Source organism: Rhinolophus sinicus, linkage group LG06 (genome assembly GCF_036562045.2).
Source record: "Rhinolophus sinicus isolate RSC01 linkage group LG06, ASM3656204v1, whole genome shotgun sequence".
Taxonomy (NCBI): domain Eukaryota; kingdom Metazoa; phylum Chordata; class Mammalia; order Chiroptera; family Rhinolophidae; genus Rhinolophus; species Rhinolophus sinicus.
Window position 1 is genome coordinate 38,225,063 of NC_133756.1, and position 21,927 is coordinate 38,246,989.

At 32.9% G+C, this 21,927-nt stretch overlaps 1 long non-coding RNA gene across 1 annotated transcript in view; it reads left to right on the forward strand.

Annotated features, from left to right (window-relative positions):
- The window catches only part of LOC141572116 (uncharacterized), a 349,972-nt gene extending 328,457 nt beyond the window's left edge, over positions 1-21,515 (forward strand). Inside the window, exons 3-4 of the long non-coding RNA XR_012497281.1 lie at positions 15,332-15,515; positions 18,961-21,515. This is a non-coding gene — a long non-coding RNA (uncharacterized LOC141572116). The remainder of the gene's footprint in view (positions 1-15,331; positions 15,516-18,960) is intronic.
- The last annotated feature ends 412 nt before the right edge of the window (positions 21,516-21,927 follow it).

A 21,927-nucleotide genomic window follows, 5' to 3' on the forward strand; every position in this document is an offset into this window, starting at 1 on the left:
CATTGTCTGTTTAGGACTGAGAAGCAAATTAATATTTATAAAATAATGTGCATTAATTAAATTTTATTTAAAGATATAAATAATATACTTGACTAGGGGATCTAAAACTCACTAGGGAATAAATTCCAATAAGTTTCAAATGCAAATATTAAAAAAAGAATTTCAGGGATAGTGTATTCATCTTTCTAATGGGAAGATGAAAAAATGTCCTTGCTGAGAAGTTGAAAAAATACGTGAAAGTTAAACATCAAGATTTCTAAATAAAGATAGTAGACTGAATAGAGAGAAGATCTTTGTTCCTTTTCAAAACCCCATTAAAATGAGTATTTCTAAAAAAGATTTAAATATATGCTATTGGAGAGAATAAGAAGGAGACAGTGCCAACAAAATCTTAGAAGTTGGAAAGCAGTTGGTTGAGTGAAAAATAAGTTAGACAAGCCAACAACACTGATCACAAAGAGGTTCAGGGGAAAGTTAAGAGGCAAACCTGATTTATACTGGAGATTTCTAAAATCCTGAAGAATGATCTGGATAAGATACTTTTGAAAATGAGAGGAGGATGGAACTAAATGTCAAAGAATTGATAGAAAATCTAAGAGTCACTTATTGGACAAAAAATTCAGGAGACTAGATGACAAATACCAGAAGAGAACATTTACTTCAAAAATCCTAACAGACTAGAAAAGGTATATCATCAGATAAAATAGGTAGTCTCATATAGATAAAGAATTTCAAATAAGCATGATAAATATGCAAAATACCAAGGGGACATTGTACAATATGAAGGAAAATGAAATAATAAAAAAAGGTCAAATATACAAATTATGAAAATAAAAGCTTAGATTTTAAAAAATGAAATATTTGGGACAAATACAGTAATTAGTTAGTGACTTTCAATATCCATCCAAGTAACTCTCTAACAAGAAAGCTGGAAAAGATAAAGAAATAGAAAATATTAAAAGTTAAAAGGTATAAAATAAATGCATAACTGATAAGAAAAGTTCAGAGATGTGAAAGACTGTAATAAAAGTGGTACCCAACATCATAATGGGCTAACAGGAGCCCCCAGAAGGAGAACATTTTAAAATGTAGAGTGAATTCTTTAAAGAAATGCAGAGAAACATTTAGAAGAGTGGAAAAATGAATGACCTGAGATCTAAGGCCTTATTGAACATTATAAGAAAACAAACAAACAAACAAACAAACAAAAAATTCTCAGTTTCCAGAAAGAAAGAAGACATCATTTACAAAATAACATTTAACTGATATCAGGGGTATCAAGAGCAATATTGGATACAAGAAAACAATGTTGTAGACTTTTTAACCTATTGAAGAAAAATAACTGAATCTAACATTTCATATCCAGCCAAACTGACATTTAAATAAGACAACAAAACAAAAGTCAAATAATATTCTCATGTTATAATACCTTAGAAAGTTAGCTTCATAAAAACCCACAATAAAACAACTTTTGAAAAAAAAATACTTAGAAAAAAATACAAAATACAAGAGATATGAGTTATAGATAATAAAATAACTTGTAAAATTTGTTCTCTAAAGCAAAACAAAACAAACAGAAAAGCTCCCTTTAAGAAAGCAAAATCATCCACACAAAAAAATGAACACATATAAATGATAATTCTAAATTAAAATTCTACACAATATCTTTATGAGGGAGATTCAGCAGGGGAAAATCTAAATTGGGCGAAGGTGTTAGAGGAAGAAATAGATAATAATTAACATGTGTGCATATAAATGTGTATTAGATTTTTTTGGCCTTCTGATTGAAAAGAATAAACTGAAACAAAAATTTAAAATTAATGATTATTCATAATTCACAAAATGAAATGGTGCCAAGAATTTCAAATAATTAAAATGTCAAAATATATATCTAAACAATTTTTGCAGTATTTATGTTTCTGAAGTTATTAAAGCACAAAATTACCCCAAAACCTTCTGAGGCAAACTGTTTTATGTATAAGTGTGTGTGTGTGTGTGTGTGTGTGTGTGTGTGTGTGTGTGTGCTCGTGTGTGTGTAAATGATTTGTATGTTCCCAATGAGATGGAAAAACAAAGCATGGATGGAAAAGACAACTGATAATTGTGAGCAAAACCAAGGTTATAAAAATAAATCTAAATGAATATTTTAATATCACATACAGATACATATCCATCCACACATAATCACATAATTGTGTGCACATATTCATTATTTATGATCAGGCATAATGCAAGCTCATAAGTAAAACCAGAGATTTCAATCTCTCTTTGCCTCTGATGATATTCGGTGAAATGGGGAAAATGACAAAGATACAGCAATTGGAATCAGTTAAGAAATATGAGACATGACCTTTTTCAGCAAATTCAGATAGAACGTGTTTTGGGGCTGGATGTCCAAGTTTATGTATGTGTGTAAAATTGCGTATGTGTGAAAATGTGTATGTGTCATTTTGCCCTCTATAAATACTAAAGTTTGGCATTCAAATCTCTGATTTGGAGTTATACACTACTTTCTGTAATAAACTCATTCACTGAAGAGGACCTTGGCATGTATTTAAAATCATTTTTAGGAAAGGCTGAAAACAGACATTTTGAAAGAAATCATTTCCACTGTGCTTTTCAACTAGTCTACAACAGAACGGTTCAACACAGTTTCTCATGACTTTCCCTGGATTCTAAAAGACAGGGCTGAGCTTTCCCAGAGTTCTCCTTTGTGCTTGGGAAAATAATGTACCAATCAATTAAAAACACCTCAAATAGAATCTATGAAATATATTTCTCCATTCTACAGTCAACAATGCTGATCAATAACTTAGCTCTCTTTTCTTTTGGGCTTCATCAAAAACTATTTTTTCCATGGGAAAGAAAATGAGGGAATAAAAAGAAATCTAAAATTACAGTGGACAATGTGTAACCTTTCCACAGTAGGAGGGACGTTAACTGTGCAAACAGGTTATTTAAAATGATTCAGAACTGATTTGCATGTGTGCCCTTTGGATGAAGTGATGATTATTTGCTTAGCAGGTTTACCCCTGACATGGACCTCTCTGGATGGCCAGTAAAGAAACCCTAGGTTGCTATGACAGGCCCTTTATTAACACCAAAGTAATAATTTCTAACAAGTGGTCAATTCTGGAACAAAGGACAGGGATAACATTTACTGGTAATGCGATGTTCAGAGCTTGGCCAGCATAATAAGAACAAGGTCACAGGATCCATTTTATTTGCATATTATTTGATTAACATTTACAGTGGCTAAGCAAATAGAGGCCACATATGGAGCCCAGAAGAAGTCACCACCCCTGAAATAAAGGTTTCGATCTAATTTAACCAGACCCAGAAATCAGTAAAAAGAGGAATATAAACACATGCATCTTGGCTAAAATCCATGGTGTAATTACCTTCTGCCTACATAAAATTCTTGCTGTTCTCATTTGAGAAGTTATTTTTCCACCTTCCTTCTTAAATTGCTGTTGTTCTGTGGAGTGGCCATCACATGGATCACACGGGTGCCTACACTCCAGTCTGGTAAACCCACTCTATTATCAGGACTTAGTTCCACTTTAAGAGGGTGTTTTAAAGTGTACTGCTGATTGTGCAAATGCCATATAATACCAATACTTGGGACCGCAAATGTGTCCTCTCCTGGGATGTCAAGATGCCACGGGAACTGTGTGCTTTCTTGTGCAGTTTTTGGGTGTAGGAGGTAATTGAGGTGCTGTCAGCAGTGACTAGGGAGCTATTTTAAACTGCTTCCACTAAGGTAAAAATCACTGGTGCTGAGGGTCCTTACAATATACATATGGAAATCCTTCTCGTAGCTTTTAAAAAATTAAGCAACAATAGAGCCATTGAAAGTGGAACACCAAGTTTTTATGCCCGGCGATGCAGCCTAATGTTGTATTGTAATTACAGGGCTGTCTCTGTTAGGGAAAGTGATTTACCATCTATCCAATCTTACCACAAGGGTGAAATTTATTCAACTTCTTCAAGGCCTCAATTTCTTCACTCATAAGTATTTCAGAGGGTTCATTTCGTAATTAAATGAGAGCTATTTATTGAATATATGTAGCATAATAAGTGCTCAATATGTGATATACAGTAACATTGATTATGTTTACTGAGATTTATTAGTAAGTTACAATTTCTATTTATTTCCTAAAGGATTAGATGCACAGATGGCATTCCTATGTACATAAAGTATTAAAAAGAATCTGAGAAGATACTTAGAAATCACAAATAGAAAAAGAAGGAAATGACAATATAGGAAACTCAGGACTGAGAGTTAAATTTGACTGAGTATTTGAACAACAAATCCTAATAAATATGAAAACATAGAAGAAATATGGAGACATAAAAAGTTTAGATAATTTTCATTGTCTGACAAAATAAACATGGCAAATCATTAGTAAAGGCGAACACTTTGTGACATTAGTGGTAGATTATCTTTAAGTTAGTGATTAACTACATTTAAAAAATGTTTACCATCTTTAATGCAACTGTGCTTCAGTACCTAACAAGGAATTTAAACTTTAGGAGTTTGACTCTACCCAAAGATTCTGTATCAGTGTTGTCCAATGGAGATGTAATGAATACAGCCATATGTGCCATTTTAAATTTTCTAGTAGCCACGTTAAAAAAGCTAAAACTTAACAAGTAAAATTAATTTCATAACATATTGTATTTGCTCACTTATATTTAAAATACTAATATTTCTACATGTAATCAATATAAAATCATGAATAAGATATTTTGTATTTTTCTCATACCAAGCTTTCAAAATCTGTTGTGTATTTTACATTTACAGTATACCTTCATTTGCACTACTGACATTTTAAGTTCATAATTGTACTGAGATAGTGTGATTCTAGATTAACTAGTGCTTCCATGTTGGATACCATGTTTCCAAACTAACTTTACATGGACATACATAATATTCAATTATTTAGAAAAGTAAACAAAGTAAAGGATAAGCAGGCATGTCTATTTAAGAAGTTCATATACATGTACTTATGATGACATAATCACTGATTGCTATGTCCAAACACATTAATTTTCTATTTATTCTTATATTCAACAAATATTTGAATATGTCTGGCATATTTTTGAATATGCAGAGGAAATGTTTAACCTTTCCATAGCAGGAGATTATTAAATGGGCAAACCATTAGACTTAAACAGTGCAGAAAATATTCTAGTCACTGAGGAAATAACAGCAGCAAACAAAAAGAAACCCTCACTTTTGGAGATAAATTCAAGTAGGGTAGGGGCAGACATTAAAAAAAAAAAAAAATCTGTATTTTGTCAGGTGGCTATAATTACTATGAACACAATAAACACAATAACAGTGAAGTGGTGGAATTCTTGAACACTACTTTATTCATTACATTTTTATTGCATTTATTGGGGTGACATTGGTTAGTAAAATTATATAGGTTCAAAGAAAGTTATGAAAACCCAAAATGAAATATTTTGCTGTTAAGATACCAGAGGATTAAAGTTGTTTTCAAAATTATGTAGGTTTCAAGTATATGCTTCTGTAATATATCATCTATCTATCTATCTATCTATCTATCTATCTATCTATCTATTATCTATCTATCATCTATCTGTATATTGCATTGTGTGTTCAACACCCAATCTCCTTTAATTACCATATATTTGAACCACTTTACCCTCTTCTCCCACCCTCCTTCCCATTTACCATCTGATATCCATTAACATGTCCATTGTGTCTATGAGTTTCTGTTTGTTTTATTTTTATTAAATTTATTGGGGGTGACATTGGTTAGTAAAATTATGTAAATTTCAAGCGTACATCATGTATATACTGTATTGTGTGTTCACCATCCAGAGTCACTTCTCTTTCCATCACCTTATGTTTGACCCCCTGTACCCTCCTCTACCACTCCCGACTCCCCTTACCCTCTGGTAACCACTAAACTGTTGTCTGTGTCTATGAGTTTTTGTTTCTTTGCTTGTTTCTTTGTTTGTTTGTTGCTTGCAGTTTTATATTCCATATAGGAGTTTAGTCGTAAAATTCTCTATTTTTTCTGTCTGACTTCTTTCGCTTAGCACAATAATCTCAAGATTTTTCCATGTTGTCACAAATGGCAGTATTTCATCTTTTCTTATGGCTGAGTAATATTCCATTGTATATATGTACCACATCATTGTTATCCAATCATCCATCAATGGACACTGTGGTTGTTTCCATGACGTGGCCACCATGAATAATGTAGCAGTGAATATAAGGGTACATATATCTTTACAAATAAATGTTTTCAGATTTTTGGGGTAGATAGCCAGAAGAGGGATTGCTGGTTCATATGGTAATTGTATTCTTAATTTTTTGAGGAACCTCCACACTGTTTTCCATAGTAGCTTCCCCAGTTTATATTCCCCCCACAGTGTATGAGGGTTCCTTTTTCTCCAAACCTCTCCAACGCTTGTTATTACTTGTCTTTGTTGATAGCCAACCCAGCAGGTGTGAGGTGATATCTCACTGTGATTTTGATTCACATTTTCCTAATAGCTAGTGAATTTGAGCATCTTTTCATATATCTGTTGGCTGTTTGTATGTCTTCTAGGGACAAATGTCCATTTAGGTCCTTTGGCTATGTTTTAATTGGATTTTTGTTTTTTGTTGTTGTTGAGTTGCTTGAATTTTTCTTACATTTTGGATATTAGCCCTTTCTCAGAGGTGTTGATTGCAAATATCTTCTCCCATTAGTTTGGTTGCCTCTTTATTTTGTTGATGGTTTCTTTTGCTGTGCAGTTTGATATAGTACCATTCATTTATATTTACTTTTACCTTCCTTGCCTTTGAGTTCATATTCATAATACTCTCTCTGAAACCAAGTTACATAAGTTTAGTCCTTATGCTTTTTTTCTATGCAATTTATTGTTTTAAGTCTTATGGTTAGGTCTTTGATCCATTTTGAGTAATTTTGGTACATGGTGACAGATAGCAGTCTACTTTTATTCCTTTGCCCATGACTTGCCAATTTTCCTAGCACCATTTATTGAAGAGACTTTCTTTTCTCCATTGTCAGTTTTTGGCTTCTTTGGTGAAAATTATCTGCCCATTTATATGTGGGTTTATTTCTGGGTTCCTAGTTCTATTCCATTGGTCTATGTATCTTTTTATGTTTGTTTTTTTTGTTCGTTTTTTGTTTTCTTGTTTTGTTTTATTTTGCCAATACCTTGTTGTTTTGATTATTGTCACTTGGTAGTATAAATTGAAGTCAGGGAATACCTCCAGTCTTTTCTTTCTTTCTTTTTTTTTTTTTTTTAATCAGGGTTGCTTTTGCTATTAGGGTGTCTTTTGTGATTCCATACAATTCTGATGATTTTTTGTTCTATTTATTTAAAAAATGCCATTGGTATTTTTAAGGGGTTGCATTAAATTTGTTGAAGACCCCTCTGATGAGGTAAAATGTGAGCAAACATGAATCAAGGAAGGATATGAACCAAAAGGAGTACGGGGAAAGAACAATCCAGAGAGAAAGCCAAGCACAGAGAATTTCAGAAGGAAATTCAAGATTAGCAGATTCAAGGAGCCATATTGGATGGTTCTCCTTGGCCAACAATTATACCTCACTATCATCTGTCTTTAAAATAATTATATAAATAAACAAAACTGAGGTTTCAATTCATAATGTTTGTTTATGATTACTTTTACTTTGTATTCTTGAGAAACCAGTAAAATGGCTTTTGGTTTCTTAATGAAGCATGAGATTAGGCCATCAGTCTAGAATAAGGGTTTGGTGAAACTTTAGACGTTTTGAGAAGGATAAGGTAGAAAACTGAATGGGAATGTAAAGGTTTTAGGGAGACAGAACAATGGCTGGTAGTCATGATACATTGGACAAATCTCAAATTTTCACTTTTGCTGATATTTAGGATTCTCATGAAAAATAAAAAAGAATGAAATGGAACTTTTCCTCTTCTCATTTGTGGAAAGACATCCAAGCAAAAGTATATGCACATGTTATGAAGCTCTCTATTTTTCTCAGCCATCTAGGAAGTTAAGGACTATCTCTCCCCACCCCCCCACCCCCAGAATCCAAAGAGACAAAAGATCAATACAAATTATCCATCATATTCAACTAGTAATAAAACTGGAGTTACATGAAAGGGTGTGGTGAACTGAATTGGAGGCACAATATCAATGAAACCTATTATAGCCCCAATTGAAATATTTCTGTGTTAAGATACCAGAGGCTTAAAGCATCAGAGAATTTGCAGGATAAGGAGGCATAGTATTAAATTATAACTGATATCTGATAGATATACAAATTGGTCAAAAAACTTCTTCCATTTGGAATTCTATTCCTATGGCACATGAATGTAGATAATCTTAACCTGTAAATATTACAATATTGAACTTGACCCCAGTTTGCATCTGAAAATAAGTGATGATCTTATGAAATACTAGGCAGAAAACTAGTACAGGAAGGAAATTGTTGTTTTTTTGCTTGCTATTGGAATAAAAATCTACTACATATTTCCACATGCCCTATCTACTCTCCACCCTTCTCCACCTAATTTGGGCCCTAGGAAACTGCCTGCCTCAGTGACCTCCTGTGCCCTCCATCTTCTCTTGGTTTAAGCCTGTGAAAATTCTTGGTAGCACATTTGAAGATAGAAGGACACACAGATCAGAAGAATGGGTTGACTGCATTGGAATGACTATGTCCTTTCTGTATGGAGCCTTTTTGCATATATCGATTTTTCTCCAGGTTTTGGTAACCACTCCCTCCATTGACCCATAAATACTTAAGAATGATAGCTTTCTAGTCCGAGGACATTGCATTATCCTTTATTAAACCCTGTTCACACTTTGTAACTACTCCTTTATTAAAACCATCAAATCCAGATTAAGCATGCTATATTTCCTTCTGGAACCCTGACAGATTCAAAGGCCTCTCAAGAAACAAAAGACATTTAAACTGCAGGGAGATTAGATATGACATAGTAATATTGCATTTATAGAAACTTTAAACCTGCTTGGAATAGTACATGTGTGATCCAACTCTTAACATCCAGTGAGACAAAAATCCCTCCTTCTTTAGGTGACCTGAGGATAATAGGAGACCATGGCTTCTGTGGTAACTGAGTACAGAGCCCTACCAAATTATTTTTTCCAATTAAAATTTAATTCTAGGGCTATGGCAGGGAAAATATACAATGAACTAGGAGCATCTTTTAGTACCAGAAAGTAAGGTGCAAAAGGATGGGGCATGTCAAAGAGACACAGGGAGTCAAACTGAAAGAGCTCTGAAAGGTCAAGGCTAGAACAATTTCTGCAACAGAAGCAGTAATAAATAAATAACACAGTATTGTATTATAATCCAAAGTAAAACATAAATAAATAAATAAATAAATAAATAAATAAATAAATAAATACACATGAGTCCATGATGGTATAAATAAAATAATGAAGAAAAAATTGAGAAAGAAGAGAGTAATCTTCCTAATAGAAGAATCCCATATAATCCCAAATAACATAAATGGATACTCTCCTTTTCAGGAAGGAGAGCTTAATCCCACTCCCTTCTCTTAATGGTGGGCTTGACTTCAGCATTTCTAAATTCCTTAGCTATACAGTTTGATTCTTCACTGAGAATAATGTGATGGATTTTCTAAAGACTGAAAGCTTTTAACCCTGCTAAATTCTAATATTCACACTCTCCCCTAGCCCATAGCCTCATATAATTTTGGCTTATATAAATGATTCTTATTATACTTGTAGTAGCAAGAAACAAATTGATCCAAATGAGGTTTTTTTGTTTTGTTTTGTTCTTAAAAAAAAAAAGAAAGAAAAAGAAAAGAAAAAGCCCTCCACTCTACATTTTTTTTTTTTTTTTTTGTCCAAGGAGGGGAGAATAACCAGTGATTTTGTGTATGCCATTGATTTCTGTAGACAAAGAAAAATGTACTTAATAGTTCATGTGCTAAGATATATTGACTATGATTTCATCCTCTGACTTAGGAAGGTAAAAGGAATGCATCTTTCTGGACATGGAAATGTGAAAACTTTCCTTCGGCAACTCTCTGGTTGGTTCAAACGCAAATCATGGTCTGACTGGAGAGACTCCTTGTTCCTAAGAAGTTTTGAGGGCCATTTTCCCTTTTGCTCTCAAAGAACTATAGGGAAGGTTTATCACAAATGTTACAAAACCAAAAAGAACAATAAATCAACCCAAATTTATTGCTTTTTCAAGGCAATTTACTAGATACCAGTAGATACTGGGGTGGGAGAAAAAATATATATGTTTCTAGTGTTACATTATACATTTTAGAGAAAAGAAGTCTTGACAAGTGTTATGAAAAGCAGGGTTCTTTTGAAAATATATGTAGAAATAGCTAAATTGATTGATACATTTATAATCATAAATTTCTATTTTAGTGGACCAAACAAAGCCAAAGTGCTGTGAGGTATCATTTTATATCCCCCCGACTGTTAGAGCAGCCACACACAAACTCATATCAGGAAGCATCATTCTTACTGATAGGAACTTTGAGAGACTTCTAAAGAAAATCGATTTGAGAAGGAAATGTCAATTCCTCCTAGTTTGAGAAACATACTACTATAGCAAACCTAAGTCCAGCAATCAAGACAAAATATGGTCTGAAAATTCTGATACAATTTCAAAATGACTCAAGTTTGCAGACAATAATTAATGGAAAATATTTCACATAAAGAGGATAATACAATTCTCTGTTTGAAGTATAAGGTTGAATGCAAGATGGCAAAATGTTGAAAAGATTTCAAAATATAACAAAAAGTCTCACAGAAGTGTTAAATTATCAGTAATCCTTATCTAAGATTATTTATTCCTAAATTGTTTTATTTGGTTAAATATTGCAAACAGCCAGGATTAAACATTTTTTATTTCTCTGAAGCTCCATATATCCTGCTAAACAAAAATTCTTTGGATAAATATACACAATTATTTTGAATGCTTCATTAAATAAATCTGTTGGTCAAACCCAACGAAGTTTATCAACTGAGAAAGAGAAATTAAATTTATCCTCAGTCTTCAAAAATGTTGCAACTTTTACAAATGTCTTTGTACATAATTGTCTCAGGACTGGTAATACCTCACAAGTACCCATCCTATGGCAAAATCCTGGTTATCTTTAAGACTCTATTCAGGTGTTATTGACTCTTTAAAGATTCTCTAAAGTCTTCTTGCCTATCCTGGTATAAAGTTTTCCACATTCATTCATTTGACATCTTTTATTTACACTCTGAAATTGGCTATCTACTATATTTTCTGTCTACTCACATTTGGAATTTTCTCCCTTCAGGGCTAGAGAGGGATGCTCACCTCCTATAGCAAAAGCCTTTCCCCAGCTAGTGAAAGTATTATTTAATATTTGTAATTTTAAATGATTGGTTGGCTGTTGCAATACTATAGGGAAATATTAATATTTGAGATTTTTTTAAGTAGTTGATTTAATAATTGAATAATCTAGTGATGAGTTGGGCACTGTCAGTTACTGTTTCATTTTTGGCTGCTTTCCTCAGGCATTGAGCTTTTACTAAAAGAAAGTGAATGTTATTCTGTGTATGAAAAAGAGGGTCTTGGTGGGCAGAACTGTTATAGAGAGCTGATTAGTGGTAGAGACTGGAAGTTAAACAACAGGATGGAATTCCAGTTCTACTACTTACTTGTATGAATTTGGGTAATTTCCTCATAAAATCAAAATTAATGAGCTCTTTGAGCCTTGATCGATTCTCTTTAAAACAAATCTCATTAGGTCAATTAATACGGAAAAAAAAATCCTCTCCAATGCAAACCAGTGAAGAGAAGTATAGGCCTTTTCTATTATATTGGGAAAATATCAGCTACATTATATCACAAAACATCCTAAAATTCCTGTTAGAATATGACTGTCGTTTTGACAAAACTTCTGCTCTTTATGGATGCTCTCACAACTCTCTTGGTTTCCCTCAATGCAGCTCCTTTTCAAATGGCTGCAGGTCTGTTCTCTTAATTCTGTCTTTGTCCACTAACCTGTGTCTCTCTGATCTCATGTAAAGCAATTTGCTGTCTCTTGAATCCCCCAATTCTACTACTCTGGCTTTACCTTGGCTCTCAACTCAGGAGAAAACAAAGCTGAGTTACGTATTCCGAGAGCTATCTTGAGGAAGCAAAGGAATCATCCTATTTAGGAAGCAGAATAAGGCAAGCAAAATGCTTCTATGTTTTTGAATACATTTAATCTCTCTTAGTTTTAGTTATTTCATCTATAATGATAATAATAGAACAATACACACCTCCTAAGAATGTTACCAGGATTTTAAATGTGATAATGCATATAAAATCCTTTATAATTATCACATAGAAAGGAATAAAAAAATGTTAGCTTTGTAATATCTTAGTCAATAGCTTCCATGGGTTTATTGAATACTTGTTGGTCATTAAATAATGTCTGTACTTGTAACAAAGTCTCTCCACTGGCAAATTCCACTAACTTTGTGGAAGCAATCTTTATTCTTCGTTTCAAGCTGACTTCCATGTTTTTAACCTTTGGGTTTTTAACTGAAGAACTCCTGGAAATTGAGCCCAAATGGTTTTCTAAGTCCAGTATATGACCATGATTTTGCAAATAAAATTATCATTTTTTACAATGATACAATGCACTTGTGCCTCCCTCCTACCATCTGAATTTTCTTATAGTTAAAATAATTTTTTTGACATAAAGTGAAAACCTCAAACATAAGTTCCTCCTTTTGGAAGGTACATGGCTTTTGATAGTCATTAGTCATGAGGTCCTGAGAGTTTTTAAATCTTTTATAGTTAATACAGTATATATCATAATTTTCTATCATGGATTGCCCTGAAACCTTGTGTATATCTAAGTTGGATATATGGAGAAAAGCTTCCATTTATAGGTTGCTAGCATGTTTCATTCTAAAACGTATTCCAGTGTCCTAACCTAGATTGTGCATCCAAGACATTTTAATTTCTGGATCGTGTGTCCAATTCTCATTTCTAGGCATTTGTTAGCTGAGTCAAAATGATTAACTCAGTAAATTTCTGTATACCCATTGACAATAGCTTCAGATCTTTTGATAAGATGAACAATGATTAAGTGCACTGAAATATGCAGAAACTCCCAGAATTAACAACACTGTTTCTACATTGCACATGTGCCAATATGAATAGATAGTATATAAAAATAATTCTATATTTCTTTTTTCTATTTCAGAAGACAGATTTACTCCAATTTCATGGCATATATAGCTTGATGATTGTGCTTGATAGATGATATATTTGATCATATTGCAGATACAGTTTCTCTATATTGATAAGCTGAAATGAAATACCGTTTCCTTCAAAATGAAAAGACTGAATATATCTTTCATTCTAATTGCTAAAGTACTTTAATAAGGCATGGAATCTTTTATCCAAGTGCTCTAGGAATGAGATTCAAGGCAGAAATTCTCTATAGCCCAATATTTGATTATTTTAAACACACACACACACACACACACACGTATCTCTCTCTCTCTCCATATATAGATGTAAAACTTTAAAACCTGACTTTACATTTTTCTATTTGTTGAGATGTGGAATGACCTTGTTTAAATAAAATACAATAAAAAAGTTCAAAATTACTTCTAACGCTAATTAACAAAACAAATCTTGTTTAAACATCTCTTTTAAAATAAGCAATTTTTTGCTAATTTTAATCAAATTTTCTAGGTAATATTAAACTTTTGCATATTAAGTAGAAACTTAGAATGCGTAGACACATTTGTTTCAAATATGCTAAAAGCACTATGACTAATGACAGAAAGTCTTTGTTCATATTGGCTTTCTGTATTATTAGTACACATTATAAGATAATTATATTTTAATTGGAAAAGATATATCAAGGATATATGAGCAACTATCTGAGTTAAAGCCTATTTTTATTGTTTAAATCTTGATTAAATTACCCAGATATACAAACCTTATGCATTTTGTCTTAAAGTCTTTCAAAATTAGCTTGAATGTGTCTAAAAATGGCAAGAAGAAAATTTTGTCTGTTTTCTGTTGCATGCGAGCATCAAATTATCCATGTAGTGATTGACTTGATTAATCTGTTTTCTCACCATTAGTCAATTACTTATCTGTCTTCTGTAAATGATATACTGTATCTCTAAAGATTTTATCTTTATAGTGACTACACATGATATGTCAACACGTTGAACTATGTGCTGCAAAAAAAAAAAAAAAAAAAAAAAGGAAGTGCTGAAGAGCCCCCAAAAAAGACTAAGTAACATATTAAAACACATTATTAAGTATTTCCTGGTACTGGCTAGTTGTTTACTAACGTATTATTCTGATCAACTCTGGACTTTTAGATAACGCAGGAAAGGAAAACTGTGGTACAGGATATATGCGTGTTATATTCTCATTTCTGAAGTGTAGATTCTAACTTCTGATTTGAGGTTTGAGATAATATACATCAAAATGGTGAAGGAAGCAGTTTTTCAGTAAGGTTTATTGGGTTTTGATCGTTAGTTCTGGTACTTGCTGGCTATTTCATATTGGATAAATTGCTCAAAATTTCTAAGGATAAATTTCCTCATCTGTAGTATAATGCCCGTACAAAAGCTTGAAAGTAATGCAAGCAAGGTGTTTAGTACATAAAGCATTTAGTATTAGCAGTAAAATACTTATTAATTTACACACATTGCACACACAAAAGTAAAATATTCAGTATCTATTATTTATGTACTTATGTATTATTACACATGCATTTGTTTACTTAAATGTGTGTGTGCTTTTCTTTTTCTTTTTTCTTTTAATCTCTTTTTTTTTTAGGAATTTGTGGCAGGTTGGGCTGCTTGGAAGCAGACTCTGAGAGAGAGATTAGAGTGCAAGGAGTTTATTAGAGCGTACTGTCAAAATCAGCATCTATAGAGAAAAAGGATGGACATAGGACTGGGCAATGGGGAAAGTTAGGCAGCAGTGCAGTCACAACAAGGTTCAACCAACTCCCTAAGCTCTTCAGCTGAAACAGCCTTTCAGATTTGGCTCTCATTGTGGTGAGGGACCTACACTTTCATATCAACCAAGTCATTGGATATAGATTTTTCCAACAAAGAGGCATGAACTTGAGCAACAAAGCTCTCTCCAATGAATGGCAACTCCCTGAAATGACACAACTGAGCATAATCTTCCAGTAGCATTCCCAGTACGTTCACCTTAAAGGGGAACCAAGCAGCAAATTTCAGCATCTATTACAGTAGTATAACTCCTCATAGGCTGTTGTTCTGGTACTTGTTCAGAAGCTCAGTTTCTTTTTCCTGTTTTATTTTTAGTGACTATCAATGGTTGTACCTCTTTTGGAATCAACTGAAGAAAGTTATGATGTCACAGAATTCCTGGAAGGAGTCCTTTGGCAACTTGCTATGCTTTTGTGCATGTACTGGACTTCGATGTGGGCTTACAAAATTTTCTGGGAACATTTTGGATAGCTCTATGCTGACTCATTTGTATTGACAGGTAAGCAACACTCAACTGAAATGAACCTTGTAAAGTAAACAAAATGAAACTTGCAGGTAAGGAAAGTGATTAAGTAACAGAATTACCATTATTTAGCCTGGAGAAAACAAAAAATTACTAAGAATATGAGACCAGAGGTGGTTCATTCCTATTGTGTGCAGAAAGGATAAAAAAACAAAACAAACAAACAAAAACCTGATTTTTATTTAATAACAAGAGGAAATTTGGCAATAATCAGGTTGGTATTAACTTAGTAATTTTTTTTTTTACTAAAAAAAAACAGTATTTTTTACTTGGTTATGTGTATACAGGGCCAAATAATGGGACAAACCAGAAACCCAGTTTTGTTGTTTAAATTGATTTGGTTGCAGTGTTTTGACAACCTTAAGATAAAATCAATTTATTGGAATGATACTTGTTTAAAAGATCTTACCATACTCCAAGGAGGAGTTGGAAAACCAAGCCACAGGGCATCTTTCATAGACTCTGTAGGAGTTTGTGATCTTTCTCTTTAAAGGACAGCCGTTGATGTGATTTAACTGTCATGAATCCTAACGTAATATTTCTTATTTTCAAATTTGAATTCATCAGGGTTGATTGTGACTGTCTCAGATTCAGTAAGGTGCCCATTCCTGGATCAAATAATGATAGACAATGGGTGAGGTCATGTAACGCTCACGTGGACAATCTCTTATGGTAAATGGTGTATAAGGGGGAGGCAAGTCCCAGAAGTTTGAGACTCTATCTCTGCAATCATGTATTTTGTTGAATTAAATACTCTTGGCTAAATTTGGACTGTATTCTGCTTATTCTAGGTAGGCAAAGATCAAAGGTGTGTATGTGTGTGTGTGTGCGTGTGTGTGTGCTATAATATAGAAGTAAGTAACTGAGAAGGAAACATTTAAATATATTTGAAAATAAGATAAATTCCCATCTGTTTGGAATGATTTAAAACATATCTCTTTACTAAATAAAATGGTATGATTTATATGATTATAAAATAATATGATTTATATGACTATAAAATAATCTTCCCCCATACACCCAACCTGAAATGAAAGCCTGCTTCCCACATAAAATAATAAAGTATGAACATATATTTATGCATGCTGTGTGTGTGCAGGTATTCCCATATATAATTTTTAAATCACAGAATAGCATTGCTTTTCACCTATTCAAGTTACAATAAAACTTAGTATTTTTTATTAATTTTGTTGGTAATGTATCCATATCCTTCATTATTTTACTGCCTATCATATTGGTCAACTAGCTGTGTCATGTTGATTGAATATAAATATGGACTTGATTGAGAAAAAGAATACCTAGGAATGTGGTAGCTGGCTAACTATGCAATGAGAAGCATATATAAAGCATATTTCTAAAGCAGCTGTTGAACTTTTAACCTGTAACAGATACTTAGTATGACTATAAACCCTAATCCAAAAATAAATTCACACATGTGTGTAGGCTCTTCATCTATAGAAAATATATGATAGAATATTTTCTTTAATTAGTAAGTCAATTAGACATTGATTACAACACTGTAGCACCATTGCAAGTTTTATTGTCACCATTCTGACTTATCAAGCTTGTATGCTGCCTTATATGTTAACAGCAGTTTTGGGTTTAATATTTGGAATTAATTTCTGAAACAGCTTAGACAGACTAAGCCTTCAGCCTGTCATTTTTCTAAATCTGATAGGATGGAATCATAAGTAGCTGAGATATTCTAGAGTTATATTACAGGCTTCAGTGATCACATGGGTCTATGATTCATTCCCAAATCAAAGTTTCTTTCCTAATATGCCTGATGTATTGCGTTTTATTGGTAATTTTCTTATTGGACTTGATGACCCTGCCATTTGTTTCCATTGTTACTGTTCCCTCTTTGTGGCATGGATAAGAACACTCTTTCAGGTCGTCTGGTTGTTTATGTCTTTAGCCAGTTACAAGTGCTGCTGCCCTTTGCTAGGTTCCTTCATTACCAGTCTTTTCTTGGATACCTGATTTCTGAACAGATGCTCATTCATGTTAATTTTAAATATTTATTCATCCAATGTGTCCAGTCTCCAGTAATCTAGGACTTGTTTTTTTTGTGTTTGTTTGTTTATTTGGTTTGTATTGCTTTTGTGGCTCTCATTGGATGGTTGTCTCATGATTTATATGTCCGTCTCCTTCTAAAGATTGTTAGCTCAAAGAGGGTAAGAATTGTGTTTTATTTTTGTTACAGAACCAGAATCTAAGCACAGATTCTGAACACTCAGTGGCTTTTGATTGAAGGAATAAGCAACAACAGAACGTGAATGCACAAATGGAATCTTAGCGGATAGAAATGAAAGAAATTCAGGCAGCATAGAATAGAATGGTATATATTATTGGTTTGGAGAGGGTTACATAGGAAAGAAAATTATAATGTTGGGGGCATCAAAGTTTGCCTTTTTTTCTTTTTAGATGAATCTGACCAGACTATGTGTTATGACAAATGGAACAATTAAAGTGGCCAGAGGTCAGCATTTCCTATCTTTTTAATTCTTCAAGAATGTCCATCCACATGCATGTTTGACCTAATATTTCCTGCGCTCTTTTCTGTGTTTCTTTCCTTTCTGATAACTGTGAACTCTTAATTCTATATCTCATTTAAGCCTGTGCCCTTATTTTCATGATGCTTTTAATATCTTTTATTCAGCTTCCTGAATTTACATCTTATCCTCTTTCTACTCCCCTATTCTAGCTTTTCTTGCTATTTTTTTTTCATCCTTTTCGTTTCAGCAAATGCACAACTCAAGTAATAGATCATCTCTGAGTAGATACTCCTCGTCTCAAGACTTGTTTTCAAACTAGAAGCCTAAGGAGAGAACTCCAAAGATCATATATAATTGTGTAATTGATTTATTTAAAGCTTGGAGCCTGGATTCCAGTGAAATGAATCCTATACATAGGTTAAGACATTGAGATATTTGGCTTGTGGTAATTCAGGACTCCTACTGATTTTACTTCTGCTCAGGTTTTCATTAATGTTATTATTCCTGTTACAATTATAATAAATAGTCCAGGGTTTTCAGCACATATGGTTCATGAATTTTCTTTACCGTTCTCTCTTCCCTCAGATCTGAGTGGCAGGAGTAGTTCTTCCTCATGTACATGCTGTTACTATGTTTGTTTTTTTCTTAATATTCCTTAATCCATTCTGACCTGGGATAAACACACTCATATATTTATGAGGCAGGATAGGTAACCTAGGAAATTGACAACCCCCTCCAGGATACAACATGAGGTCTCTCACTGATTAGACAAGTTACAAGTGACTGTATCCAGCATCTGCCACTGGAGAAGAACAAGAGCCAGTTTCATCCAGCAAGGCTAATCCCCTTGACAGGGACCTCACCTTTAGCTAATTATAATGTCATTATAGTCTCATTTACATTGCAATTGCTATGACTCCCAGCATGCATCTGATGCCACGACAGTTCTGGAGGAGCCAAATAAGGAAGAAACAGTGGAAAACTGAATATCTCACCTACGAGGAGGAAACTGAGGAGCCACATCAATGGGATGTCACCAAATCCTGCCCCTGAGAGGTATAAATGCCCCTCCTCGGGACTTTCTCCATGTGACTCAATCTCTGATTTCACCCACACTTCCATCTCTAGTGTGTACTCTTGTTTCAACAAACTCCTTGTGCTTTCCTGCATCTACCTGGCTCTTGAATTCTTTCTTGTGCTGGAGACAAGACACTGGTTATGGTTGAGTCCTCTCCTGGACATCTCATGGGACTCTAGCAACATACAGATGGAGAGAGAGAAACTTTAAAGTCTCAGCAATTTCGTATCGATAAACAGGAAGTACTAGGATCTCAAGCTATCTGCAAAATATTTGCTACTGCTGAAGTTCTATGAAGTCTTTGGTGAAGTCCATTCCCCAGAAATACAGTCTTTAGAGCTGGGTTCTTATCCCTATACTAGTTATTTAAAGTTGAACATATATATCCATGATCATTTGTTCATGTCTTATTTAAAATTACATTATTACGTACACAATGGTCTTCTTGGTAATTTTTTCCAAGATGTCTAAAAACTAAAAAGCATTGAAAAGTTATTTTAACAATTCTGTTCATTCTATGAAAATAAAATCTATAGCTGAACATTGTTCATAAATTGTGCTTCTCTAAGATTGCTATTGTAACCTTGATTACTAATAGTTTCCTCCCATAAGATTGTGTGGAAGGAATAAAGGGGCAGTGAACCTGAAATGTCAACAAAGGTGAGAATATGTAGTCAGTACTCTTTCATACATTAACTTTTTATTTTTGATTTTATCCTAATGTTATTGTCAATTTTATAGCAGTAGAAAGTGGTACAGAGAAGTTAGTCTACTTTCTTAAAATCACAAAGCCTTAAAGGTCAGTGTAGAGTTCAGAGTCAGGCCTTTTGACTCTGGTGTTTATGATTCTTTCCTGTAAATCACTACTTGACTGAAGGACTTTGAACAAATGATACTGTATTATAGTAGACCCAGCAATAACACTTTGTTTCATGCTGTGTCAAATGACTATCTTTGCAATATATAAAACAATATGACATAACTGTCATATAGTCTTTTTAAAATATTTTTAAAGCTACCACAAAATTTCTTTTCATAATTTCCATTGTGAAAAATGACAAGAGAGTTAACTCTTGAAGTGTTAAATTATATGTATACCCATGCTGTGTATATATTCATGTAAAATCTATTTTATGGAAAATAGATAATACATAGATCTAATACTTTTCAAATGCCATTGTTTTCACTAGATTGAACTGTCATCTGCTCTAATAACATGAAACTTATTCTACTGCAGTACCACAAACAGCTATACTATGTTTTTTCTGACAAGCTGTATTTTTATTTTATGCTTCATTCTTGAAGCTTCAAAAATTGATACCAATTCTTTTCAAGACAATGTGTTCAACACAGTGGGGAAAATATTATTATTTTTTTTCTTGTAGCATGAGTAGAAGAATTTCAGGTGATAGAGTTTGAATATAAACTTTATCTCTACTCATAACTCAGAAGCTTGTAGAATACCTTGATAGATATGCAAACATGTTAGCTTTCAGTCATAAATTGTCATGCTATACATCCTTGAAAGCATTCATATTTGGAAAGCATATTCTCTTGTTTATAATTCAGGATTTTAAATATTGGGATTTCTAGTTCAAGTCTTATAAGAAGTCTCTCAATTTTATATATGTATGCATACATACATGTGCACATACAGGTAATTATAGCGTATTCTTTTATTCTGGGCAAAGCAGTGTTTGTGGTTAGTTTTATGGAGACTTTACTGTTTTTTTTATTTTTATTTAACTTTTTACTTCTTCTCACTCTGGCTGTTTGGATTAAAAATCATCTATGCCTTTACTTTTGTTATTCAGCCTATGTCTATATAAGGCTAATAATCCAAATGCAAATTGAAAATGTCTCTGAATTATGAACATAGGTAGAGGCTACATGAAATTAAAAATGGGTACTTACAAAAATGTAAATTATTTTTTCATTAAAATCTCTATGCACATTAAACAATGAATAATGATCTATTAATATATGTTTGTATACATATGAGTACATATAAATAATAGCTATGAATGCTAATATTTGTCAAGCAATTCCTATGTGACTGGTATAAATCCAGATTATGTGGAACCAGAAAGTTTTGTAATTTGGAAAACCTTCAGAAAGAAAAAAATACAAAATAGCACATACAAGATACAAATTACAGAGCATAAAAATGAATTTACTTTAAATAAGAAAATAAATCATTATGAGTTACACATTTTTTAAAAATCAAACCAATACACAAAAGAAGTGAAATCCAGAAAAAATACATTTTGTTAAAATAGCTTTAAAATTCTATTTTTTATGGTTGTATTGATTTTATCTTCTCTTTATATGTGATGATTTTGTCATTTTTTTTTTTTTACATTTTAAGAATGTTATCTGTGTATTACTTTTTTTTTTATTAAATTTATTGAGGTGACAATTGTTAGTAAAATTACATAGATTTCAGATGTACAATTCTGTATTACATCATCTATAAATCCCATTGTGTGTTCACCACCCAGAGTCAGTTCTCCTTCCATCACCATATATTCGATCCCCCTTACCCTCATCTCCCACCCCCCACCCCCCACCCCCCTTACCCTCTGGCAACCACCAATTCAGTCTTTTTACTTGGTTGGTATATTCTTTTTAAGCTGATAGTTTAGAAAAGCTTCTCTCAGTCTCACAATGTGTCTAAGTATTACAATGTAATGTTTTTATCATTGTCAAATTTGGGAAAACCTTTATCAAGTTTCTTTCATATATTATTGTAAGATATCAAAGTATTTCAGGTATTCTTTTGCAGTGACTCATCATCAATACTTTGAATTGA